At 60.4% G+C, this 27,027-nt stretch overlaps 1 long non-coding RNA gene across 1 annotated transcript in view; it reads right to left on the bottom strand.

Moving 5' to 3' along the window:
* The window catches only part of LOC129145399 (uncharacterized), a 132,731-nt gene extending 110,944 nt beyond the window's left edge, over nucleotides 1–21,787 (bottom strand). Inside the window, exons 1-2 of the long non-coding RNA XR_008550933.1 lie at nucleotides 21,735–21,787; nucleotides 20,350–20,482 (exon numbers count right to left, since the gene is read on the bottom strand). This is a non-coding gene — a long non-coding RNA (uncharacterized LOC129145399). The remainder of the gene's footprint in view (nucleotides 1–20,349; nucleotides 20,483–21,734) is intronic.
* Nucleotides 21,788–27,027: the final 5,240 nt, after the last annotated feature.

Here is a 27,027-nt window from a genome sequence, read left to right as displayed (position 1 = left end):
GTCCTGGCTGGACCCGACTCCTTGTCTGAAAGGCCCCTGGTCAGCACTGGAGGTCCAGGGACATGACCGGCTTTCGAGTCTCTATACCTGTCCTCCGGGGGCAGCAGGCTGACCCTGCTCCGGGGCGCCACGGGTCGGTGGGGCTCGGGTTGCTGGGCTGCAGGGATGTGGTCTTTAGTCATGTTGCTCACACGCCGGGAAATGCAGGACTCGGATCCACTGTCCGTCAGAACCAGGGGAGCCTTGGCAGCCCGGCTCCTGCTGACGGCCCATGGTGGACAGTCACGCACTGGCACAGGAGTTGGGCAATGGCGGGGCCAGAAGCCTGGGCGGGAGACGCTGTCCCAGGTGGGCGGTGAGATCTCCCCGGGAAAGGGGGGCAGCAGACACCAGGGCCGAGGGGCGCGTCCGGAGACGCGAGTCCAGACACGCCTGGGCGGGCGGCCCCTGGGAGCTGCGGGCGGCACCTCCCTGTGCTGGCTCCAGGGCTCTGTCAGCTGTGGGGTGAGCAGCCCCCCAGGCGCAGGGAAAGGGGCTGCCGTGGGCGGGGGTGACAGGGGTGACGAGGCACGAGCTACAACCAGCTCTGAGCTCGCGGCTCACGCTCACCCTGGACAACTCCAGGAGCGAGTTCACTCAGCAGCGAGCACTCGAGACTGAGGACACGCCGCGTGTGACTGTGGGGACACACAGTGGGGAGCCGGGGTGGCCCAGACACACCCCCTCCAGGACAGGAGGGCGGCTGGGGGCGCCGGGACCGGCGGGGCGCAGGGACCCCGGGGTGAGATCAGGACTCCAGGGGCTCAGGAGACTCCAGGGAGCCGGGATTTCTGTGTTGAAACTTTACCAGTTACTATATGAGAAGGGAACACGCGTGTGCGAGCGGATCTGAGGGGTCAATGACTGTGTGAGTCTGAACTGTGGTTTCCACAGAAACAGCCCAAGCAGCAGCGCAGGGACCACGTCAGCAGAGGCGGGATAGTTCGAGGAGACCCAGCACCTGCTCTCATGAAATCCTCCCCGGACACGGAGAACACAGGTGAGTCTTCACCTTGTGGATGAACCTCCAGACCCCAACGAGCAGGACCTCCCGGGATGGGACCCACTAGAGGCCTCTTCCCCAGGGCGGGAAGGAGCCTGGTCCGCTTTGTCCCTCCCCGTCAAATGGTGCTGAGGTCGGAGCCCAGGCAGTGAAGCAGACAGGAAAGCAGACAGAGGGGACGCGACACAAAACCGTCCGTCCACAGCGGACACGAAGTCTCCGTGGGACATGCAGGACGGTCCCCCGGCGCCTCGCGGTCAGCAGCAGCGGGGAGCACGGCTGACGCGCAGGCTCGTCTGCAGGGTCCACCGTCACGACGCAGCTGCTCGTCTCGTCCTCGTTCTGTGGAGAAGGTCACACGAGGCTGACAGGACATAGAGTGAAATAATGTTGCTGACACACCAGCTCGAAACCACACGCTCAGGGCACGTCTCGCGGCATTCGTAGGATCTTCAAGAGAAAACTGGGGAACTGGAGACAGAAAACGTGACCCTAAGTCCCGGGGAGGGGCCCCCACGCGCGGGGAGGAGCCTGCATGTTGCGCACGTGGGGGTCACCCCGAGAGACCTGGAGATTTAATGCACAGCCAGGAAACCCGACAGGCCTCTGCGGGGGACGTGGCCACCTGATCCAGGCCCCCCGTGGACCCTGGATTTGCACGCGTGACAAAAGGTCGTGTGGGCACCAGCCAGGGCCACCGACTCCATCCAAATGCCTCAGAGACACAAACGCCCAAGGCAGAGGAGTCCCCCTGACAGGCCGCCCGGGAGAGAACGTCCATTTCCGTGCGTGGGGACCTGACCTGGGGGTGCGGCCGAGAGGCCCGTCCAGGAAATACTTGCTGTCCCGCTCCCGAGAGGAAACAGTGATTCTGCTCAAGCAAATGTCGTAAAACGGAGAACCCAACACAGAGACGCAGAGATGAGGAGCCAGTGGGGGCACGTGAGTGAGGCCGTGACCACAAACACACACACAGTCTGAGATCAGCCGAGAGCAGCCAACCCCGTGAGAACTGGGCCCGGGTCGTCACCCCCCACAGACACGCGGGGTCTGGACCTGCACGTCACGGCCCTGACGCGGCTTCTCCCCGTCTCCGTGGGCCTGTCGGGGTCTCCGTGTCCCTCCCCACGTCTGCTGCCCACAGGGGCAGCGTCACCCTCGCTTCTCACACGAGGATCCTTCCCGTCTCCCCGATGTGTGACGCGGGGTCTCTCCGCAGGGTGTGAACCCAGTTTGCAGGATCCTCCCTTTGCAGGGTCTGGCAGCGTCTCCTCCTCCATTTCCCCTTCTTGTCATTGGTGTTTTGTCTCATTTTTCTAATCGGGGCTCAGAATTGGTCTACACTGTTTATTTTGCAAGCACCACCCTTGCTCATCACTGTGTCACTGAGCTGTCTCTTCAATTCTTTTTCCATTTTCTTCTGCTCTAAACAGTATTTCCTCCTTCTACTGGCATTGAATTCTGGTTTAGAATTATGGATTCTTTGAGTATTTGAAACCAATTTCTGCAACAGTTTCCAGCAGTTTCTGGATAATTGCGTCAGGGACAATGTCCGTCTAATCACCGAGCCTCCCCGGTGTCCCCGTGGGTCAGGCCTGCTCTGTCCCTCCCTGGGGGGTGTTGGCCGAGTCACAGGCTCTGGCCACGGGTCGTGACTCCACCTGCTCTGTCTCTGCGGGGACGTGTCTCATTCCATCCCCCACGAGCCACCGTCGGGCCGCGGGGTCGTCACGGTCTCCCCCAGGAACGTTTCTCAGGCTCTCCCCGTGCGGACAAGTCCCAGTTTGGGGCCCCTGGGCCCGGGGACGACACAGACACGATCCCCACGGTCACAACGTGTGGCACCTGCTGTTCACTGTCCTCTGGGGAAAAGCGGGTTCACATCCTCGCGTCTGCTCCTCGGGTCCCGGGTCCACACTCACACAGGCGCCCTCACACCCTCCATGCCCTGGGCTCCCCAGGGCCCCCACACATTCCATGGGCTGCTCCTGCCCCACACCCGTCCCCCCCCTCCCCTCGGTGGCCCCAGTTCTGCACTCAGACGTCCAGGTGTATTTCCGCTTTGGTTCCTGCGGCACCTTCGCCTGTTTCTCTGTCTGCACACGGAGGTGCCGACAGCGTGTGTCTTTCTCCTGCACTCGCTGCTCTCAGCGCCGCCTCGCGGGTCCCCCACGCTGCTGCCAACGCGGGCGTCCGTCCTGCGCTACAGCCGCGGGCTGCGCCGTGAAGAAGCGCCTCGTGCTGCAGAGCCGTCCGTGTCCTCCTCACAGGCGGTTCCCCCCGGCTGTGCCCGCAGGGCCGCGTCAGCACAGGGGAAGGCCAGGCCAGCGCCCTCGGCACGGCCCAGGGGACGTCCGCGTGGCCTGGGCGCCCGAGACCGGGGAAGCCAAACGATGTCAACACATGGGGCGACAACGAATTAAAATGGTTCCGGGAAGGAAAGAAACGATCAGAAACACAAAGACACCGGGGGGTCCTGGCTCGAGTGGCTCAGTCTCTGCACGATGCAGCTCTCCACAGACACTGCAGTCCCAGTGCGATCCCCACACAGGGAGCTACCCGCAGGGGCCGCAGACCCCTCCTGTCTCCCCGCTGCTCCCCTCAGCAGTGGATTTCAGTAGAGCTGACTGTTCTGCTACCCGCTCTGTCTCTGGGGAGTTCTCGCGCCCCTGGACCTTTGCCCTGCACCCCAGGTCTTGAATGCATCAATAAATGAATCTTTACAAATACACAGAAGACACCAATTAATGAGACACAAAGGCACACTTCAAGATACTTGTTTTCCAGACTAGTTAGATGGAAACCATGAATTCTGCAAAAGCAGAGGCACGAAAATGCGAATACTAGCCACAGACTCAGGGGTGATGCTCGCGTGGGATGCACGTGAGACATGTCCATTGTGAAGCATGAACACAAACGAAAAGTCACAACAAAAAAGCAACCATTGCAACTAAAATGACACTTCAGGCAAAGGGCAGAAACAAAACATAAAGATCTCAATGAGAAGACACCACAGAGCACGTGGGGGCACCACCACCTGGGCTTGCGTCCCAGCAAGTAACAGGGGCTCAGGGTCACCAGCTCTGGCCCTAATAAGGGACCTGCTCATCGTGTGTCATGACCCCACGTCCCAGGACCCTCCCGGCTCCTCTGCCCAGACCCAGCCAGAGCTGCTATATAGCAGGACACATGCAAATAGGGCGTCCCCTGCTGCTGAAAACCAGCCCGGCCCGCCCTGCAGCCCGCACAGGAGCCCAGCCCACACCCAGGGTCCCCTCGGGTCAGCACGGACGCGGACACTCGCCATGGAGCGTGGGCTGAGCTGGCTCCTGCTCGTGGCTATTCTAGGGGGTGATTCCTGGGGCAGGATACCTGAGGAGGGGGGCAGGAGGGGGAAGCAGTGGGCGAGAGCCATGTCCTGACGGGCTGTGTCTGTGTTTGCAGGTGTCCAGGGTGAGGCGCAGCTGGTGGAGTCTGGGGGAGACTTGGTGCCGCCTGGGGGGACCCTCAGACTCTCCTGTGCAGCCTCCGGATTCACCTTCAGCAGCTACTACATGAGCTGGGTCCGCCAGGCTCCAGGGAAGGGGCTTGAGTGGGTCGCAGGAATTTATGGTGGTGGCAGCGCATACTGCGCAGACTCCGTGAAGGGCCGATTCACCATCTCCAGAGACGACGCCAAGAACTCGCTGTATCTGCAAATGAGCAGCCTGAGGCCCGAGGACACGGCCGTGTATTTCTGTGCGAGAGACACAGTGAGGGGAGCGGGTGTGAGCCCAGACACAAACCCTGCAGGACGGGGGGCGGGGCTGGGGGTCCACTGGGGCGTGTCAGGACCCCAGGGGCCCAGGGACACCGGGAGGCCCTGGAGGCTCAGAGCTCAGAGCACAGCCCGGGAGCAGGTGCGGGGGTGGGGGGACAGGGGTTTCCTGTGGGGATCCCTCTGCAAGACACCAGGGCACCATTGCTCTTCTCTGAGAGGCTCCCACTCACCACATTCCTAGGAGCCCCAAGGAGGAGGTGACTCTGTGCACAGGTGAGACCTCCCCAGAGTTTAGACCCCTCACCTGTTCTCACACAGGGGATGCTCCATCAGTCTACAGGTGACGGGGGTCTCAGGGGTGAATCCCTGATGTCTCCTGAGAAGCTGTTGCGTCACTGACATGGTCTGTCCAGTTGCTGACATGGACCCCACAGATTCTAGTGCTTTGTGTCCAACAAGAAAACCCAGGGGACGGCCCTATTTAGCTCTGTCCTGCTATTTAGCAGCTCTCGCTGGAGTCTGGGGACAGAGAGACTGGGAGGGTCCTGGGGACTTTGGGGTCATAACACATGATGAGCAAAAGGGGGGCAGGGCAGCACCCAGGCCCACCACCAAGGGGCGCTCCGAGCTCACAGCCCTGGGCTCAGCTCATGGCTGTGGGAGGACATGGACAGGGAGTGACCTCCAGGTTTGACCTGCTGTCCAGTCTGACCTCTGCCCTCTCCTAGTGGGTGTCCATCCCTACTGTACTGGGTCCAGCCTGGGGGTCACAACCCCAGTGCAATCTCTTGATAACATCTGTGCCTTTGAAATTGTGTCAGAACAGCTGATTGTCTGTTCTGCTCTGGATTAGATGACCACGGTGTCCACACCCCCGTCACAGGGTCTGAGGCGCCCCCAGCAAGGGCGGTGTTGACTCCTGACCGAGAATCCTGGATGCAGGCCCTGGGAGCTGAGGCCTGGACCCCATGTGGGGACAGTCCCTTGGCAGATGGTGGATCTGAAGACCCTGCATGTGTCTTTCCTGGCCAGACCTGTACTCCTGGTCTGAAGGGCCCTGGTCAGCACTGGGGTCCCGGGTCTCCTGGCCTGACCTCTGGTGTCTGTGACGGGGGCACCCGCCACGAGAGCTCTCGGGTGGACCCTTCTCTGCAGAGTCTCCCGGGTTCCCAGGACTGTTGCTGCTCAGTGTCTTGTCTGTTTTGGATAAAATTTATTCAAACTTTGCTCCATTTCTGTGAGGTTCTGGTGTGTTTTATGGGGACGCAGTAAGTCTGTGGATCTTCCAGCAACGGGTCCAGGAGCAAAGCTCCCACCTCTGGCTTAAGTGTGGAATGTCCAGCTCTTTTTCTCCCCCGGGTGAGGCCTTTAGTGTCTTCTCTCCTCTCGAGATTGTTTTGTCTCCTCACGGCCTTTATGGATCCTTGTACTTTTCTTTTAAAGATTTATGTATTTATGCACACAAGATCTGGGGCACAGGCCAGAGATGCGGGGGGTGAGAGGATCCACCAGAGACAGAGTGGGGAGCAGAACAGGCAACCTGAATTAAAGACACTGCTGAGGGGAGCCGTGGGGAGACAGGAGAGGTCTGCTGCACCATGTGGGTAACTCCCTGGATGGCCGGGAACACAACTCATGCGGCAGAGGCTGTGCCAGCTTCATAGTGCTGTGCTCAGGCCCTTGCGCCACCAGCGCGGCCCTCCCTGGACACTGGATAACTGCTCTGTCCCCTGTCCACGGTGCTCTGTGTTCTCAGACACGGCCGGGAACCCACGGGGGCGCCGCGTGGCCATAACAATAACACGAATCTGCCCCCGCACCAGCCCACGAGCGCGTCCATGTCTCTCTGTCCTGTGCGTGTCTGTGCGTGACAGGCTGACGTGGTCACGCCACTGTCCTCCCCGCCCGCCCCGCTGGCTCCCGGGAATCTCCTCCTCGGGCGAGACCGTGACCGGAGCTGGACCCTCCCCTCCCACTCACGCGCGCCCCGGGGTGGCGCCTCTGGGGGCTGCGCTCACCCTGCATCCCGCCCCCGCGGGGCCCTTCAGGATCTGACCATCGCCCCTCGGGGAGCTTTTGTTCTCCCTGCGCAGAGGATCGTGTCCACTGGACGCCCACAGACCCAGGTCTTCTGCCCAGTTTCCTGAAGGGCAGGGGAGAGAGGACGTCCCTGTCTCGCTCCCGACCTCCCAGGAAGGGCCTCGGCGTGTCGCCCTGAGCATCCCACAGGCGGTGGCTGGTCACGGATGCTCTCACCATGTGAAGGTCTGTTCCTCCCCCGAGGGCGTCCAGGGCCTGCACCACCCATGGGGGTTGGACTGTGTCGAGCGCTTTCCAGCGTCTGTTGATGTGATCCTGGGGTTCCGTGTTCCTCTTTGTGGCCGTGTTGGATACACTGATGCTCTCTCGGCTGTGGAACCAGCCCCGTGCCCAGGAGGAGTCCCCGTGATCCTGGGGACGGTCCCTGGGACGCAGGTCGGGTCCTGCTGGCGAGGACGTTGGGAGGATGTTCCCATCAGTGATCACGAGGGCTCTGGGCCTGTGATGTTCTCTTTTGTGTTGTCTTTGTCCAGTGTCGACCCCCATGGCCTTTTCTTTCCGAGTATCTTCAGGTGGGGCGTCCGGGACGGAGCTGAGTGACCCCCGTGACTGTGACCTCCATGTCTTATTCCTGAGCTTCGCGTGACTGTCTCAGCTTTTCCCTCTTGCTGTGACGGTGGCTGTGGGGTGGCGGGTGCGGAGCTCACTCCACCTCTGCACGTCATTCATTCCCACTTTGGAGGAAAATGCTCTGATCTTTGTGACCATCACCGAGACTTTCTGGTTGTCTCTGAGCTTCGTCTCTGCCCTCGCGCTTGAACCTGCCCCGGGAGGGTCTGGGGAGCTGGAATCAGGAGGACGGTGGAGACGCGGCTTCCGGGTCAGGACACACGGATGGTGTCACCAGGTCCCGTTCCTCCGGGGACGAGGTTTCTCTGTCCACACGCAGCCCACACTCGCTCTCCTGCTGGAGAGACACGTGCAGGGACGAGAGGCTCAGGGGTGTCTAATCCCTCCCGGATCCCCACTCAGACGACCCTGACGGGGAGACCAGGTTCCAGGAGCACAGCCCCCCCCGCCACGTGCAGAGCCGTTCATTCCCTTCATCTCTCTCCCTCGCCCCAAGGCCAGCCTGACCGGACACCCAGGGACAGGACCCCAAGCAGAGCTCATCCCCGGTCACACCCTCTAAATCCTTCTCAGCCTCACCGAGTCCCTCCCAGGCCCTGAACAGAGGCCTCAGCAGGAAGTGAGTTGTGACTCGTGTATTCATCCACATGTGAAAAGTCGGGGCAACAAATAAATACCATACATGCAAGTTACCCTTGTCAAGTGCCTAAAACATTACATATCCCCATATTGTGTGTCCTCAATTCTACTTAGTTTACGTCTAAATGATCCCCTAGGAAGATGGGCCCAGGGGAGGGTCCCTCCCCCATATGCACACCTGAGTCTCTGGCTCCCAGGAGGGCTGAGGCCTCACAGCTGTCATCACAGAGATGCTCAGAAGCTGTTGTGACATTAAACATCTCTGTGACCATGTATGACACTATTTCCTCAATGTCCACTCACAAGGCATCCTCTTGTGTTTGGTGACATCACACTATTCTCAGCACTGGCTGAGCAACTCCCATTCACCCCACAGTGCACATGGGTCCTGATTGCCTTAGAAGACCCCACAGAGCACATGTGAGCACTAGCACCTGGGCCTGTGTCACAGCAACTAACGGGAGATCAGTGTCACCAGCTCTGATCCTTAATAAGAGACCTGCTCATCGTGTGTCATGACCCCAACGTCCCAGGACCCTCCCGGGAACTCTGCCCAGACCCAGCCAGAGCTGCTATATAGCAGGACACATGCAAATAGGGCGTCCCCTGCTGCTGAAAACCAGCCCGGCCCGCCCTGCAGCCCGCACAGGAGCCCAGCCCGCACCCAGGGTCCCCTCGGGTCAGCACGGACGCGGACACTCGCCATGGAGCGTGGGCTGAGCTGGCTGCTGCTCGTGGCTCTTCTAGGGGGTGATTGCTGGGGGCAGGATCCCTGAGGAGGGGGCAGGAGGGGGAAGCAGTGGGCGAGAGCCATGTCCTGACGGGCTGTGTCTGTGTTTGCAGGTGTCCAGGGTGAGGCGCAGCTGGTGGAGTCTGGGGGAGACTTGGTGCCGCCTGGGGGGTCCCTCAGACTCTCCTGTGCAGCCTCCGGATTCACCTTCAGTAGTTATGCAATGCACTGGGTACGCCAGGCTCCAGGGAAGGGGCTACAGTGGGTCGCAGCCATCAGTGATACTGGTGGTAGCACAGCTTATGCAGACTCCGTGAAGGGCCGATTCACCATCTCCAGAGACAACGCCAAGAACTCGCTGTATCTGCAAATGAGCAGCCTGAGGCCCGAGGACACGGCCGTGTATTTCTGTGCGAAACACACAGTGAGGGGAGCGGGTGTGAGCCCAGACACAAACCCTGCAGGACGGAGGGCGGGGCTGGGGGTCCACTGGGCAGTGTCAGGACCCCAGGGGCCCAGGGACACCGGGAGGCCCAGGAGGCTCAGAGCTCAGAGCACAGCCCGGGAGCAGGTGCAGGGGTGGGGGGCAGGGGCTTCCTGTCTGGGGCTCCCTCTGCAAGACCCCAGCTCCCCAGGGCACCATTGCTCTCCTCTGAGAGGCCCCCGCTCCCCACATTCCTGGGGAGCCCCAAGGAGGAGGTAACTCTGTGCACAGGTGAGACCCGCCAGGGACGAGACCCTCACCTGTCCCAGGTGTTTGTGCAGTTTCTTCACATGGTCGGGGCCACGTCCCTGTGACCTGCCGCAGGTGAGGTGTGATCAGGGCACTGCAGCACAGCAGAGAATTCTCCAACCGCACCCCACATAGAAGTTAGCCCTGAGGAAACCAGCCCCAAACCCAGAGAGGAAGGAGGAGCCTCACCTGAGAGACCCCAGATGTGCTCATCATAATCCTAATCACCCAACCCCAGACTCCTCCAGAGACTCCCCAACAAGACCCAGGGGAGCAGCACCCCAAATCCGGGAATGAACCTCTGCCGCCTGACAGTCCCTGACCCCTCCCCCTTTTTTTCCCCTCCACATCACAGCTGACCATGGGATCCCCACTGCATGCGGTTCTGTCCGTCCTGCTCCCCAGCCCGTCCTGAGTCTCATCCCCCTGGACGGCAACCTGAACCTCAAAGACCTTCCCTGTCCTGTCAGCAGCCTGGACCCCTCTGACCCGCCTCCCGCAGCAGCACAGCGTCCTGACCCAGCTCTCTGCACATTAGCTCCCGGCAGGTCTGTATCCAGGAGCGACCTCCCCTGGAGGCCAGGAGGGGCAGCTCCCCCAGCGATGCGAGACCCCAGGGCAGGGGCAGGGTCAGGACGGGCACCTCCTGTCACTGGGCAAACAGCATGGGGTGGGGTCAGCGCATTTCACGGTGAAGACACTCAGCACCTCCGAGCAGAAGGACGTCCCCTCCCTGGAGTCAGGGCACCTGGGCGGGTCCAGTCCTGGCCTCGTCTCAGGAGAAAGCGCCGTCCTGTCCTGTGACCTCAGGGCAGCAAGGGGCTGGCTCCATGTCACCCACAGGGAACCGGGGACCTGCCCAGGAAATTAGGGGTGAAAAGGAGCAACAGGCGTCCCCAAGACAGGGACACGCATCAGCTGCCGATGACCAGCTCTCGGGGTGAGCACCCCGAGGTCTCCCTGTAGCTGCTGGTCACTGACTCGGTCAATCAGGTGCAGACTCGGTGTCCCCGAGGTCAAGAGCTGTTTCTAGGATGAACCTCAGCACCTGAGAGACGCCAGCAACCGCCTCTGACAGCAGCAGCACAAGTGACAGTAACAGATAGAACAAAACTGACCATGTGGAGTGATGTCCACACGCAAGGGTGGAAGGACTGAATGATGTACCCCAGGATGCTTCCCCTGGAGATGATGTAATGCTCAGACAACGACACCCGCAGTTTCTCCTCTGGGGTGGAGACAGACTCACTCCAGAGCCCCATGGACAGACCAGGGCCGGGTCAGCACACCCTGAGGGACGAGGCTGGAACCTGGCCCTGCCCCGCTCAGCCTCTGCACAGCTCCGGGAGGAGGACCCCAGGGGCTGCGGACAGAGCAGGCCACAAGGACCAGGGACAGAGACAAGCCCAGGACAGACCACGGACACGCCGTCAGCTGTCGGGAGCTGCTGCCCTGCAGGGAGCTGGAGTGGTTGGAGCCCCTGTTTACTCTGCACAGGGAGTCCAGGACAGCAGAACTTCTTCCCAGAACCGACTCCTGCTCCCTGAGGACGTGCTGCTTCTGCGCATGTCCCCGCTCAGCAGGGCAACTTGTCCTCAGCAGACACGTGTCCATCTGTGTCAGCAAAGACACAACCGTGCGCCATGTTCTTCCCTTTGGTCCTGTCCTCCATAAAAGCCTGGGCTGGGAGAGTGCGGGGCAGAGCTGCTCTCGATGCGCCCCCAGCCGCCCCCACTGCAGATTCATTGACACCCCGAGTCTCCGCTCATGGCAGGGAACTCCATGGGCCGTCCCGTCGCGGCAGTGGCGTCCGATCGGGTTCAGGGACCCTGGAACCTCAGGGAAGGAGCGGGTGGCGAGTGCGTTCTCTGGCTCACTCGATGGTCCTGGGCCGCGGCTGACTGGACGGATGATCCAAGGTTGGGGACAGCAGGGGCGGAATGCGGCTCGTCAGCGTTTATGACCCTTTGAAAATGCCCGTGAGAGTAGAGCGGAGCCCCGTCTCCACCACAGCTTACAGGAGCTGCTCCATTGGGCCCTTCAGGCCTCGCCGCGGTGCCCGGATGACGGTGTTTGGGTGCAGACACGGGGGCGAGTCGGGGCGACTGGGGAAAGGCATCCTGCACAAGGCGTGAAGGTCCCTGCCGGGGTTTCCTCAGTCGGGCTTTGGCACGAGCGGCTCTGGGACCTTCTCAGGAAAGTTGAAAAACGGAAATGAACCATAACCAGGAGGTTCCCGGCTCTTCTCGGCCTCCGATTCCTTCCGTGCCGCTCAGCGCGGGGAGAGTGGCTCTGACAGCGAAGCCCGAGAGACGAGTGTCCCAGAATCATCCTCTGCAGAAGGAGCCAGTGGCTGGGGTGACGCCCTCAGCCAAAGCGGTGACAGAACCAAAGACAGTGTTTGCGGAGGACCCAGACACGGCCTCTGGCCGACGACGTCTCCGGTGTGAAACACGAAGGACAGGGAGGGCGAGCTGACCACAGGCGCAGCCCCGGGTCGCTGTGGCCGCCCGAGAGCCTGACTGTGGCCACCCACGTCCTCACAACGGGTCAGAGGAGGCGGCAAAGGGAAGGCCCCGAAGGCCGGGCCAAGGCGGAGGCTCTGGTGGCCGCGCTCGGAGCCTCAGGGGTGGCCTCCCGCGAGGAGCCCGCGGGGCCTCAGGGCGTGAACACAGAGCGTGCCCCGCCCAGGGATCGGCCTCCAGGCAGCCGGCGGCAGCCTCTGGGCCCGGCCGCGCGTGTCGGGGCAGCCGCGGGGGAAGGGCCTGTCCTCAGCTGCCGACTCCGGGCCGTCCGCTCCGCACTCGGACGGGGCCAGAGGCGCCGATCTCCCCTGCCCTATGGATGTCGTCACCGGCGCCTGGGGTCCTCCTGGAGGTGAAGGGCCGTCCAGTGGATGTGCTGCTGGACACGGGGGCCAGGCGCTCTGTCCTCCCATCTGTCCCTGACCGTTAACATCGAATGGGGTGGCAGTTAGGGGTCGCCAAGTAAACCATGACTAGATATTTGATCCCCCTTTGGGGTGACAAGGAGCCTCGAGGACTCCTTGGTTCTTCGCCCGCCTCCCTGGCGGCCCGGAGCGCCAACCCCTCATCTGGGCAACATCCCTTGGCCAAGGCGGGCGCGGCACTTCATGTTCGCCCCCAGAACAGCGAGCTGCCCCCTGTGCGCCCTCACTGTGCCTGTGCTGGTGAACACTGACCCCGCAGCCTGGTCTGACGGGCCGCAGGCGGGGGGGACAGTCTCCAGCACCCCACTAACACCCAGTCACGTTGCCGTCCCAGGCGCCAGGAGATTAAAGTTCTTCTCCGTCTTGGACCTGGAAACCGCGGTTCACTGTGTTTTCCCTCCGTCCAGATCCTCGGTTTCTTTTCGCCTGTGAGGACTCTCCAAACTCCCTCCCAGCCTGCCGGGCCTGCCACCGTCCTGCCGCCGTCTCCTGGTCTGTGCACGCCACACCCCTGGGTTGGTTTTGTCTCCCGCGGGTTCAAAGCTCCGAGCCTTCAGCTTGCAGGTGTCTCCAGCCCCTGACTGTGCACCGGGCCCCCTGGACAGACCCGCTCAGACGCGGCTGCCCTGCAGGACTGCGGCCCCTGCCAGCAGGAGTAGCCAGAGAGACCTGACGCCCCCTACCCTCGCGGCTGCTCGGTTGTCCAAGACCAGCTTTTGGCAAAATGTGGGGTCACATGTCCCTGAAAGGATGAGGCGGCCTCGGGGAAACTTTCCTAAGGGCTGAAGGAAGGGGCGGTGAGGCCGACACAAAACACTCTCACATGGGTGCAAGCGCCTCCTGCTGAGGGTCTCAGGGATCTTTATTTACACCTTAAGGCACGCGATGGGATGACATCATCCTCTGCACAGAAGCAAAACCCAACAATCAGCCCTTTCCTTTCCCATAGACATTTTGGTGCCTACATGATTCTGAGAAAAGAAACGACCTGAAAAGTTAACAGATAATTAAAATTTAGACTCATTGTTTCAGCCTAAACAACACCCTGGGGCAGCCAACAGTCCTTGGCGCCGCCCTGTTACCAAGGCTACACCGCCAGGAGACTCCTCTGTCTACAGGGCCCGCAGCCAGAGACCAGGTGTTCCCCAGGATCAGTCATTAGAACTTTTTTCACTAGAAACTCCTCGCGTGATCACCGCATGGTTCACCGCCAGGCTTCTCTACGGAACTTCCACACGAGGGATGTTGTTATGACCAGCTCTGGGGGGCTTATCAGACACGCCCTTGCACAACAATCATTTCCCACTGTCACGTGGGCCACATTATTCAGTGTTTAACTTTTGAGCACGTAATTTTCATGCCATGTCCGTACCATAGTCTTATATGTATAGTTTATTGCCCAATGTATATTCCGAGAAATTATTTCTATTATGACCAGGAACAAAAAACAAAGGGATGTTTAATCTTCAGCCCCACGATTGAGGCTCTTCAAAATTCGGCCCCACAGCATGAGGCCCTTTTCTTAGCTGCTTGCCAGTGCCTTGCCTGGCTGGGGCAGTAACGCCCCCTGCAGCATTCAGTGTATTGCTCTTTCTGGGGGGACTGAGAAAATCTGAAACTGGACTTGGGGAACCATAAAGCTGAACCACAGGCCGTAGCAAAACTCCCTCTAAAGCTGGGTCTGCTGCATGTGTGGGATGGCTTATGTCACACTTGGGGAAAGAAAGTCACTCTATGACCATTACCTTCTAAAAGAACATTTTTGATTCTGCCTGTGTACTTAATCCACATGTTTTGTTGTCATGAAATGTTCATGCTAGTTGTAGCGCATCCTATTCCATGTATCATGTCACCTGTAGTGACTATTACCGGCAAAGATGTAGTGACTGGACATATTGGGAATCTATCCAAATAGCACATTCTTAACACCAAAAGGACTGGTCGCCACTCGGGTTCCAGTTGAACTCCAGGATCCATGGCAAGAGACACCTTCATTGCATCCTGCAGGAGTCGCTGCATTACGTAAAACACCGCACCCAAAGATTCCTATAGGTTTTGCCAAAACGAATTATACTTTGCTTTAAAAACAAAAAGCGGGATATGTTGGGAGCTGCTGCCCTGCAGGGAGCTGGAGTTGTTGGAGCCCCGGATTACTCTGCACAGGGAGCTCCAGGACAGCAGAGGTTCTGCAAACAGAACTTCTTCCCAGAACTGACTCCTGCTCCCTGAGGAGGTGCTGTTTCTGCGCATGTCCCTGCTCAGGAGGACAACTTGTTCCCATATTTGCACCTGTCCCAGGTCATATGTTCAAATCTCTACTCCGTGTCCTCTCAACCCTGTCCACCTCCAGACACCAGCAACACCCACCCCAATCTATGCTCCATCTCCCTCTGCACCCCACCTACCTCCCTCTGCTGGCCCCAGGTCTGCAGCCAGATGTCAACAGTGTATTGTTGGTTGTTCTGACTGACCCTGTGCTAAGTTCCCTGCACCCGCACAGCGTCAGGTCCCCCAGCGTTTGTCTTCCTCCTCCCCCTGCTCTCGTGGCAGCCTCCTCTCTGTGTCTCTCTGGGCTCTGCTGAGGCAGGAGCATCCTTGCTTCTGGCTGAGTGAAAAGCACTTGACTCAATACACCTCATCGTCCTGAACCACTGCTCTGTCCTGAGCACGGAGCTGTCTCCATGCCTGTGCTGTGAACACCCCAGCACTGGCATCGCTGACATCTTCAATGACCGGGCTCCAGTGACAAGAAAACAAATTACTGCAATCATCTGGCCTACAACAAATATGAACACATCTGAACAGGAAAGACACTATCAGGAACATAACAGATGCCTACTGATGGGAGAAAATTGTTGCAAAAATATAAATAACAAAGGGTTGACCCTAAACATATAAAGATTTCAGGAGAGAAGACACCACAGACCACGTGTGAGCACCAGCACCTGGGCCTGCATCCCAGCAAGTAACAGGGGCTCAGGGTCACCAGCTCTGGCCCTAATAAGGGACCTGCTCATCGTGTGTCATGACCCCACGTCCCAGGACCCACCCCGGCTCCTCTGCCCAGACCCAGCCAGAGCTGCTATATAGCAGGACACATGCAATAGGGCGTCCCCTGCTGCTGAAAACCAGCCCGGCCCACCCTGCAGCCCGCACAGGAGCCCAGCCCACACCCAGGGTCCACTCGGGTCACCACAGACGCGGACACTCACCATGGAGCGTGGGCTGAGCAGGCTGCTCCTCGTGGCTCTTCTAGGGGGTGATTGCTGGGGGCAGGATCCCTGAGGAGGGGGCACAAGAGGGGGAAGCAGTGGGTGAGAGCCATGTCCTGACGGGCTGTGTCTGTGTTTGCAGGTGTCCAGGCTGAGGAGAAGCTGATGGAGTCTTGGGGAGACTTGGTGCCGCCTGGGGGGTCCCTCAAGACTCTCCTGTGCAGCCTCAGGATTCACCTTCAGCAGCTAGCACATGCACTGGGTCCGCCAGGCTCCAGGGAAGGGGCTGGAGTGGGTTGGAATCATTTATACTGGTGGCAGCACAAACTACGCAGACTCCGTGAAGGGCCGATTCACCGTCTCCAGAGACAACGCCAAGAACTCGCTGTATCTGCAAATGAGCAGCCTGAGGCCCGAGGACACGGCCGTGTATTTCTGTGCGAGACACACAGTGAGGGGAGCGGGTGTGAGCCCAGACACAAACTCTGAAGGATGGGAGGACGGGGCTGGAGCTCCACTGGGGCGTGTCAGGACCCCAGGGGCCCAGGGACACCAGGAGGCTCAGAGCTAAGAGCACAGCCTGGGAGCAGGTGCAGGGGTTGGGGGCAGGGGCTTCCTGTCTGGGGCTCCCCTGCAAGACTCCAGCTCCCCAGGGCACCATTGCTCTCCTCTGAGAGGTTCCCGCTCCCCATATACCTGGGGAGCCCCAAGGGGGAGGTGACTCTGTCTGTGCACAGGTGAGACCCCCCAGGGACGAGACCCTCACCTGTCCAGGTGTCTGTTACTTACTATGACTGGGGAGACACGGGGAGGGGCGGGTGTGGCCCAGACACAGACCCTGCAGGACAGGAGGGGGCAGCACCCAGGCCCACCACCAGGGGGCGCTCCGAGCTCACAGCCCTGGACTCAGCTCATGGCTGTGGGGGGACATGGACAGGGACGGGACCTCCAGCCTGGACCTGCCCTCCAGGCCAACCCCTGCCCTCTCCTGGTGGGTGTCCATCCCTCTGTCCTCCTCGGGTCCAGCCCTGGGTCACTCCCCCTGTGCCTCTCCTGAATAACGTCTGTGCCTCTGAAATGTGTCAGAACAACTGATTCGCTGTTCTGGTCCCGAGACCCAGTGGGATCAGATCACTGTGGTGTCCACACCCCTGTCACCAGGTCCCAGGGCCTCCAGGAAGGCTGGTGGGGACTCCTGACCAAGTGCCCTGGATCCAGGCCCTGGGTGCTGACCCTGACCGCGTGTGGTGACGTCTAGTGGCAGCTGGCTGGGACGGGGGTCTGAGGACTCTGCATGTGTCTCTGTCTTGGCCGGACCTGACTCCTTGTCTGAAAGGCCCCCGGTCAACACTGGGGGTCCCGGGTCTCCTGGCCTGACCTCTGGTGTCTGTGACGGGGGCACCCGCCACGAGAGCTCTCGGGTGGACCCTTCTCTGCAGAGTCTCCCGGGTTCCCAGGACTGTTGCTGCTCAGTGTCTTGTGTGTTTCTCGCTGAACCTCACGAAACTTTGCTCCTGTCCCGTGAAGAAGGACACTGTGTTTCAGGAACGGGGGACAGTGCAGACTTTGGGGTCCTGTGCCCACGGACGCTGTTCCCTCTTCCATGCTGACTCTGGGTGTTCCCAGCTCTGTGTCTCCCGGGGAGGCCTTTATTTTCTCTTTCTCTCAGGAGGGTTTGGCCTCTTCCAAGCCTCCTCTGCCCCTGTGAAGTGACAATTGTCTTTCTGTGTCCTGTCAAGGGGCCACTGTGCCCTCACAGAGACTGCAGTGGTCCCCGGAGCACATGGGATTGTTTTCTATGACCAACCTCAGCGCCTGAGAGACGCCAGCAACCGCCTCTGACAGCAGCAGCACAAGTGATAGTAACAGATGGAATAAAACTGACCATGTGGAGTGATGCCACACTCAAGGGTGGAAGGACTGAAGGATGTGACCACGGGATGCATTCCCGGGGGAATGATTTAATGCTCAGAGAAGGACACCCGCAGCTTCTCCTCTGGGATGGAGACAGACTCACTCCAGAGCCCCGTGGATAGACCAGGCCCAGGTCAGCACACCCTGATGGACGAGGTGGGAGCCTGGCCCTGCCCCGCTCAGCCTCTGCACAGCTCCGGGAGGAGGACCCCAGGGGCTGAGGACAGAGCAGGCCACGAGGACCAGGGACAGAGACAAGCCCAGGACAGACCCACGGACACGCCGTCAGCTGTCGGGAGCTGCTGCCCTGCAGGGAGCTGGAGTGGTTGGAGCCCCTGTTGACTCTGCACAGGGAGTCCAGGACAGCAGAGGTTCTGCAAACAGAACTTCTTCCCAGAACCGACTCCTGCCCCCTGAGGACGTGCTGCTCCTGCGCATGTCCCCGCTCAGCAGGGCAACTTGTCCTCAGCAGAAACGTGCTCATCTGTGTCAGCAAAGACACAATCGTGCGCCATGTTCTTCCCTTTGGTCCTGTCCTCCATAAAAGCCTGGGCTGGGAGAGTGCGGGGCAGAGCTGCTCTCGATGCGCCCCCCAGCCGCCCCCCACTGCAGATTCACTTACACCCCGAGTCTCCGCTCATGGCAGGGAACTCCATGGGCCGTCCCGTCCGCGGCCTCCAGCTTATGCTTCTCAGGAACAACCACAACACAATGGACCACGGGCTGAGATTGGACAGAAAGGGGACGGGACACCTGGATTTGCCCCTGAGGAGAAGCTCATCCTGGCAGGACGACAGCCTCTCCAGGTACATACAATGGGATGGTCCCACATGTTACACGATTTTTGGACTTTACCTTCATAGTTAATATCCAGTAGGTGCTACTGTCACCAGAGGAGGCAAATTGATATAATTTTGATCCTCATGACTTCATACTCTGGTTTTATAGTAACTAAGACAGAAAATTATGTTTATGTCTCTGAGTCTGCTCAGTGCTTGTAGGAATAAATCTCTACAAACGTGTCCTTTACACCCTGCCGGGCCCGAGGGCCAAGCAACCCCCACCTCGGGCCCCGGGACGCCTCTCCCCACCCCAGCCCTGGCCTCAGTTCTGCTCTCAGAGGTCAAGAGTTTGTTGTCGGTGGGTTCAGACTCTGTGTTGTGTTTCCTGTGTCCACACGAGAGTCAGACCATCCTGAGCGTGTCTTGCTCCTTCTGACTTTCTTCACTCAGCGCCGTCCTGTCCTGTTCCTTCCGTGTGATTCCAAGTGAAATTTCATGCATTCCACAACTGAGCACAAGCCACTGTGTAAATCTCTCGTTTTCTGAACCATCCTCTGTCCCCACAGGAAGACGGTTTCCACAAGGAGCCTGTGTAGACACGCCGCGGTCAGTGCAGGAGAAAGAAAAGTCACCCCACACCCTGACATCGGCTGCTGTGATATGGGTGGGCCCAGATCCAATGGGAAGAGAAGAAAATAAATGTACACAAATGGCTTCCGTCCAATAAAAGATTCTTCTCAATGAAGAAAATATCAGTAAAACTAAGAGGCTGCTCACAGGCGGGAGAAAATGTTGGCAAATGACACAACTGAAAAAGGAGTGAGTGATACTAAGACATATAAAGACCCCACAGAGCACGTGTGAGCACCAGCCCATGGGCCTGCGTCCCAGCAAGTAACAGGGGCTCAGGGTCACCAGCTCTGGCCCCTAACAAGGGACCTGCTCATCGTGCGTCATGACCCCACGTCCCAGGACCCTCCCCGGCTCCTCTGCCCAGACCCAGCCAGAGCTGCTATATAGCAGGACACATGCAAATAGGGCGTCCCCTGCTGCTGAAAACCAGCCCGGCCCGCCCTGCAGCCCGCACAGGAGCCCAGCCCGCACCCAGGGTCCACTCGGGTCAGCACGGACGCGGACACTCGCCATGGAGCGTGGGCTGAGCTGGCTGCTGCTCGTGGGGCTTCTAGGGGGTGATTCCTGGGGGCAGGATCCCTGAGGGGGGGGCAGGAGGGGAAGCAGTGGGCGAGAGCCATGTCCTGACGGGCTGTGTCTGTGTTTGCAGGTGTCCAGGGTGAGGCGCAGCTGGTGGAGTCTGGGGGAGACTTGGTGCCGCCTGGGGGGTCTCTCAGACTCTCCTGTGCAGCCTCCGGATTCACCTTCAGTAGTTATGGCATGCACTGGGTCCGCCAGGCTCCGGGGAAGGGGCTACAGTGGGTTGCAACCATTAATAGTAATGGTGGTAGCACATGGTACGCAGACTCCGTGAAGGGCCGATTCACCGTCTCCAGAGACAACGCCAAGAACTCGCTGTATCTGCAAATGAGCAGCCTGAGGCCCGAGGACACGGCCGTGTATTTCTGTGCAGGAGACACAGTGAGGGGAGCGGGTGTGAGCCCAGACACAAACCCTGCAGGACGGGGGGCGGGGCTGGGGGTCCACTGGGGCGTGTCAGGACCCCAGGGGCCCAGGGACACCGGCAGACCCAGGAGGCTCAGAGCTCAGAGCACACCCTGGAGCAGGTGCAGGGGTGGGGGGCAGGGGCTTCCTGTCTGGGGCTCCCTCTGCAAGACCCCAGCTCCCCAGGGCACCACTGCTCTCCTCTGAGAGGCTCCCGCTCCCCACATTCCTGGGGAGCCCCAAGGAGGAGGTGACTCTGTCTGTGCACAGGTGAGACCTCCCCAGGGACGAGACCCTCACCTGTTCTCACACAGGGGATGCTCCAGAGTCTGCAGATGGCGGGGTCTCAGGGGTGAACCCCGGGTCCCTGAGAAGCTGCTGCGTCACTGACACGGTCTGTCCCTTGCAGACATGGACCTCACAGGCTCGAGTGCTGTGCGTCCAAAAGACAACCCAAAAGCCAGGGGAAGAAATAGTCAAAACTTAGCCGACGTAATGAAGCACAAACAAAAACAGCTATGAATACTCCACACACCCCAACGCTGGCTCTTTGAACAAACAAACACGATGAACAAACTCCACCCGGCTCCCCCCAAGAGGAAGAAAACGCTGACACGCGGACCCTCAGGGAGGAGGAGAAGCTCGACCAGGCGCAGCCGTGGGCAGAGGACCCCGGGACTCCCTCGAAGACCTGAGCAGACGGCGCGGCCCGAGGGCAGACTCGCTCTCAGCCCCTCAGGAGCAGCAGTGGTGACAAAGAGGCGCAGAGACTTGCACAAGGCAGCCGTGGGCGGGACCCGAAGCGCTGTCGTGACACCCTGGCCCAGAGCCGGGCCAGAGATTTAATGCATAGCCAAGAATACATACAGGCCTCTCCCGGGGGATGTGGCCCACCTGATTCCAGGCCCTCCATGGACCCTGGATTTGCACGCGTTACAGAAGATCGTGTGGGCACCAGCAAGGGCCACTGACTCCATCCAAATGCATCAGAGACACAAAGGCCAAAGGCAAAGGGGTAACCCTGACAGGTCACGGGATCCAGACCACCATCCCCGGAGGAGACAGAGCCCGGGACGGCACAGGTGGGTGTCCTGGAGGGCGAGCTAAGAGGCGACGGGAACCTGGTCACCTAGTCTCCGCCGTCCACCCGCCCTGGGAGAGTCGGACGTGAACCCTGTGGCCAGCTCCCCGCATGTCGCTAGCCCCTGCCTGCGAGTGTCCCCCTAGACGGACTGTCCCGGCCGCTCGGCCCATCGCCAGGACGGGAAGGGGCTGGAGCCACGCGGGCCTCTCTGCTCAGGGTCAGCTCCGGGTGTAAAGTGACCCCCATGCACACAGGCTCCCGAGCACCCTGCAGGGCCCTGTCCCCCGCCACAGCACCAGCCCCCGGGCAGCGAGGTGCAGGGTCAGGGTCTGCTCCTGGGCCCTCGCATGGTCCGCACGGAGCAGGCGCTGTGCTGGGCTTTGGCCCCCCGTGTCCAAACGGGCACGTGGGCCTCCGTCCCAGGAGCCACAGCTTCTTGCCGCCCGTCCTCGTGTCATCGCAGAGGGCGACGCGCTCACTGCTGTCCACTGTCCCCCATGTCCTCGCCTCTGCCCGGCCAGGCATCCAGTACCGCACGAGAGTGGGAGGTGCGCCCGGGGGTGTCCACGCAGATGGATGGGCCCAGCTGCCCCCACGGGACCTGGGCTGGCGTGTCGGGGTCGTCCCAGACGCTGCTCCTGCGCACGAGCTCAGGGCTCCTCCCGGCGGCGACAACTTTGCCCTCCGCTTGGCATCCATGGCCAGGGTCCCGGCTTCTGATGTTCTCGGTTGCCATGGTGACGGGCGGGGCTGGTTCCCGGACTCGGAGCCGCCAGGGTCCCTGCACAAAGGCTCTGGGTGGGGCGTGACCCCCACATCCGTGTGGGGTTCGGGCATCTGCGACTCCAGGGGTTCCCACCGCGCTCCCCGCGATCTGGTCTGCGGCCTCTTCTCTGGGCTGTGTGTCTGGGTTGGGGGTGAGTGTGACGGGGACTCACCCACGAATTCGGGGGGCTCCTTCACTCTTGACTGGAAGAGTTTCCCGAGACGGCGGGAGCTCCCTGGGGCCTGGTGGAGTCGCTGGAAGCCTCCGGCCCGGCTCTGGGCCAGGGTGTCCCGACAGCGCTTCGGGTCCCGCCCGCGGCTGCCGTGTGCGCGTCTCTGCGCCTCTTTGTCGGCCGCGGCTGCTCGTGAGGGGCTGAGAGCGAGTCCGCCCTCGGGCCACGCCATCTGCTCAGGACCGTCGAGGGAGTCCCGGGGTCCTCTGCCGGCGGCTGCGCCTGGTCGAGCTTCTCCTCCTCCCTGAGGGTCCGCGTGTCAGCGTTTTCTCCCTCTCGGGGGGAGCCGGGTGGAGTTTGTTCATCGTGTTTGTTTTCAAAGAGCCAGCGTTGGGGTGTGTGGAGTATTCACAGCTGCTTTTCTTTCTGCCTCATTATGTCGGCTAAGTTTTGATTATTTCTTCCCTGGCTGTTGGGTTGTCTTGTTGGACGCACAGCACTCGAGCCTGTGGGGTCCATGTCTGCAAGGGACAGACTGTGTCAGTGACACAGCAGCTTCTCAGGGACCCGGGGTTCACCCCTGAGACCCCGCCATCTGCAGACTCTGGAGCATCCCCTGTGTGAGAACAGGTGAGGGTTTCATCCCTGGGGGGTCTCACCTGTGCACAGAGTCACCTCCTCCTTGGGGCTCACCAGGATTGTGGGGAACAGGAGCCTCTCAGAGGAGAGCAATGGTGCCCTGGGGAGCTGAGGTCTTGCAGAGGGAGCCCCAGACAGGAAGCCCCTGCCCCCTACCCCTGCACCTGCTCCCAGGCTGTGCTCTTAGCTCTGAGCCTCCTGGTGTCCCTGGGCCCCTGGGGTCCTGACACGCCCCAGGGGGCCCCCAGCCCCGCCCCCCGTCCTGCAGGGTTTGTGTCTGGGCTCACACCCGCTCCCCTCACTGTGTGTCTCGCACAGAAATACACGGCCGTGTCCTCGGGCCTCAGGCTGCTCATTTGCAGATACAGCGAGTTCTTGGCGTTGTCTCTGGAGACGGTGAATCGGCCCTTCACGGAGTCTGCGTAGTATGTGCCACCACTATAAGGATACATTTCTGCAACCCACTCAAACCCCTTCCCTGGAGCCTGGCGGACCCAGTTCATGAATAGCTGTTGATGGTGAATCCGGAGGCTGCACAGGAGAGTCTGAGGGAACCCCCAGGTGGCACCAAGTCTCCCCCAGACTCCACCAGCTGCGCCTCACCCTGGACACCTGCAAACACAGACACAGCCCGTCAGGACATGGCTCTCGCCCACTGCTTCCCCTCCTGCAGCCCCGCTCCCAGGAATAATGTCCGATTATTTATTTGGCTCTTTCATGTTCATGCGAGGTTCTGACCCTGTCAAATTCCCCTGTGCTCGGTGCTGGTGGGTCCACAGGATCCTCTGATCATGACTCCAGGTCCTCAGTCTCTGGGTAGAATATAATTTACTCTTCTTGTCACTAACCCAGTAGCCGGTCAGTGGAGCTGGGATGGTCCCACATGTTACAGGATTTTGGACTTTACCTTCATAGTTAATTTCCAGTAGCTGCTACTGTCACCAGAGGAGGAGGTGACTCTGTCTGTGCACAGATGAGACCCCCCAGGGACGAGACCCTCACCTGTCCAGGTGTCTGTTACTTACTATTACTGGGGGGAGGCGGGGAGCGCGGGTGTGGCCCAGACACAGACACCCCAGGACAGGAGGGGGCAGCACCCAGGCCCACCACCAGGGGGCGCTCCGAGCTCACAGCCCTGGACTCAGCTCATAGCTATGGGGGGGGACATGGACAGGGACGGGACCTCCAGCCTGGACCTGCCCTCCAGGCCGACCCCTGCCCTCTCCTAGTGTGTGTCCATCCCTGTGTCCTCCTCGGGTCCAGCCTGGGGTCACTCCCCCCAGTGTAATCTCTTGAATAACGTCTGTGCCTTTGAAATGTGTCAGAACAACTGATTTGCTGTTCTGGTTCCGACACCCAGTTGGATCGGATCACCATGCAGTCCACACCCCTGTCACAGAAGCCAGGGTCCCCCAGGAAGGCCGGTGGGGACTCCTGACTGATGGTCCTGATCCAGACCCTGGGAGCTGAGCTGTGGCCACATGTGGGGACGTGCCCTGGCAGCTGGGGAGACGGGGGTCTGAGGACTCTGCATGTGTCTCTGTCCTGGCCGGACCCGACTGCCTGTCTGAAAGGCCCCTGGTCAGCACTGGGGTCCCGGGTCTCCTGGCCTGACCTCTGGTGTCTGTGACGGGGGCACCCGCCACGAGAGCTCTCGGGCGGACCCTTCTCTGCTGAGTCTCCCGGGTTCCCAGGACTGTTGCTGCTCAGTGTCTTGTGTGTTTCTCGCTGAACCTCATTGAAATGGGGCCTTTCTGTGACACAGGCCGTGTGTTTCCAGGGACGCGGCGGGTCTGTGGCTGTTCGGGGCCGTGGCCTCCGCCCAGAGCTCGCTCCCGGTGGGAGTCAGGAGGTGTCCAGCTCTCGTCTCCTCTGCGTGACGCGTCACGTCTCCGCCTTTCTCTCAAGGCTGTTTCTCTCTCCAAGGCCTTGGGGATCCGTGTAAACGTGATAACTGTGTTTCTCTTTCCCGCACCCGCTCATCTGCATTTGTGGGTCTTGCCTCACGTCCACGCGTGGCTCTGGGGACAGGCCCTGGTGGACGGCACCCTCCCCCAGGCGCGCAGGGTCCTCCCTCTTCCGGGGCCTCTTTCATGTCCACGGACCGAGCCCCACATCGTCCCCGGACCGTCCTCCTCCCTCTGACGTCATCCAGGACCCGTCTGTGAGGGCGTGACCGGGACTGGCCCCAGGCCCTTCTCCTGCCGTGGTGACGCCAGAGTCACCCCTGAGAGTTTGTTGGATCCTCTGCTGCCCCGACGGGCCCATTTGTTATCTTGAGACAGTTACGTTCCTGGAGTCTCTGGTGTCCCTCAGTGTCCTCGGGTCCTCTTCAGACGGGGAGAGGCACGTGTCCTCTTCCTCTGGGTCGTGCTGGGCTTCTCCCTCCCTGACCGCCTCGGCTGGACGTCGGGCGGGGACGAGCAACATTGGGGGCCGTGGCTCCTTCCTGCTCCGGGCCATGGTGGGATCGTGTCAGCGTCTCACCCGAGTGTCCTGTGGGCTGATGGGTGGACACGCGGTGTCCATCGTGTTTCCCTACATTGCATTTGTCTGCATTTTGTGGGATCTCCCGCCCTAATACTTCATCGTGTGTTCCCTGATCAAGATGCTCGTCTCTGGGCCCATCTCTGCGCCTCGTGCTCGAAACGGGTCCCCCCGGAGACTCTCCACACTCGGAACCGCAGGGCCTGAGGAGACGCCCCTTGTCAGCACACACTGAGGGACCGGGCTGGACCTGGCCCTGCCCCGCTCAGCCTCTGCACAGCTCCGGGAGGAGGACCCCAGGGGCTGCGGACAGAGCAGGCCACGAGGACCAAGGGACACAGAGGAAGTCCAGGACAGACCCACGCACACGCCTCCACTTATGTTTTTAATGTGTGACACAAGAGGATGCGTCACGGTCACCTCACGGAAAGGTGATAGGGTCACTGGGTTTGTGCCCGCAGCCAAGCTCCTAGGGCTGACCAGCGTCTGTCACACTCAATCACAATGGATCACGGACACGAATGTAAAGCGTAGAGGAAGGAACACGGACAGCGAAAGGGGAAGAAAACTGATCTCCTTGGTGTGGACAGGACCTTGGTGTGGGCAACACAAAGGCCCAGTTCAAGGTGCTTGTTTTCCGGACGAGTTAGATGGAAACCGCGAATGCTGCAAAAGCAGAGGCATGAAACGAGAACACTAGGCACAGATGCAGGGGTGATGCCCGCGTGGGATGCAGGTGAGCCATGTCCGTCATGAAGCACGAAGCAAACGAACACTCACAACAAAAAAGCAGCCATTGGGACTGAAAATGCCCCAAGTGCCTCAACCCTCTCCCCCCACAGACACGCGGGGTCTGGAGCCTGCACGTCACGGCCCTGACGCGGCTTCTCCCCGTCTCCGTGGGCCTGTCGGGGTCTCCGTGTCCCTCCCCACGTCTGCTGCCCACAGGGGCAGCGTCACCCTCGCTTCTCACACGAGAATACTTCCCGTCTCCCCGCAGGACGCTGAGCCATGTGGGGTCCGCTGATGTCCCTGCCGGGGCCTGGCCTTGGGGAGAAGCCTCAGTCTCCCCCCTTGAGGTGCTGCTGTGTGGGCTGGGCACACGGTCTCCCTCCTGTGGGGGCGTCACCTCCGCGCGTCTCCCTGGGAGACGTGACCATGAACGGGGTGAGTCTCGTCAGCTGCCTTCTCTGCAGCGGCTGATCTGGGCCGTGATTTCATCTCTATCTGCTGAGATGGAGAATGACCTGGACGGACCGTCCACGTCCATCCCTCCCGTGGCCTGGAGTGAACACCCCTGGGTGCTGTGGAGGCTCCTCGGCACCTGCTGTTCACTCCACTGCTGAGGCTTTTTCCTCTGTGCTTCTCAGGACGCGGGTCTGCAGTGTCTCTTCTGGGTGTGACGACCTCGTCTGCGCTCAGTGTCAGAACCGTGTTGGCGTCATACATGTACTTGGCGGCACGATCCCTTCCGTGGCTTCTGGAGAGACAGAGATGCCCGGGGATGAGTTGTCCTGGGAGGTTCGGTGGACTTACTGGGAAGACCAGCGGGTTCCGTGGTTTCCTTTTTGTTTTGAGCTTTTTTTTTAAAGTTTTTTATTTATTCACACACACAAGAACTGTTGTAGGGCAGCCCCGATATTGAGCGGGTTCCTGGCTGTGGGTCCTCCCCCGCGCGCTACAAGGGACTTATGAATACTCCACTGCAGGACACACAACAGGTTCATAAAAGGTTTATTGACAAGGGAAAAGAAAAGAAGGAAAATGGACAACTCAGGGAGAAAATAGGGAAATAAAGTCTTTAATGCGTCCTACCCGATCCGCCAACCC

This window comes from Talpa occidentalis, unplaced genomic scaffold (assembly GCF_014898055.3).
Source record: "Talpa occidentalis isolate TD23 unplaced genomic scaffold, MPIMG_talOcc4v2.1 talOcc4.11, whole genome shotgun sequence".
Lineage (NCBI taxonomy): Eukaryota > Metazoa > Chordata > Mammalia > Eulipotyphla > Talpidae > Talpa > Talpa occidentalis.
The sequence above is the reverse complement of the archived record's forward strand: the minus strand, read 5'-3'. Positions and strand labels throughout refer to the sequence as shown.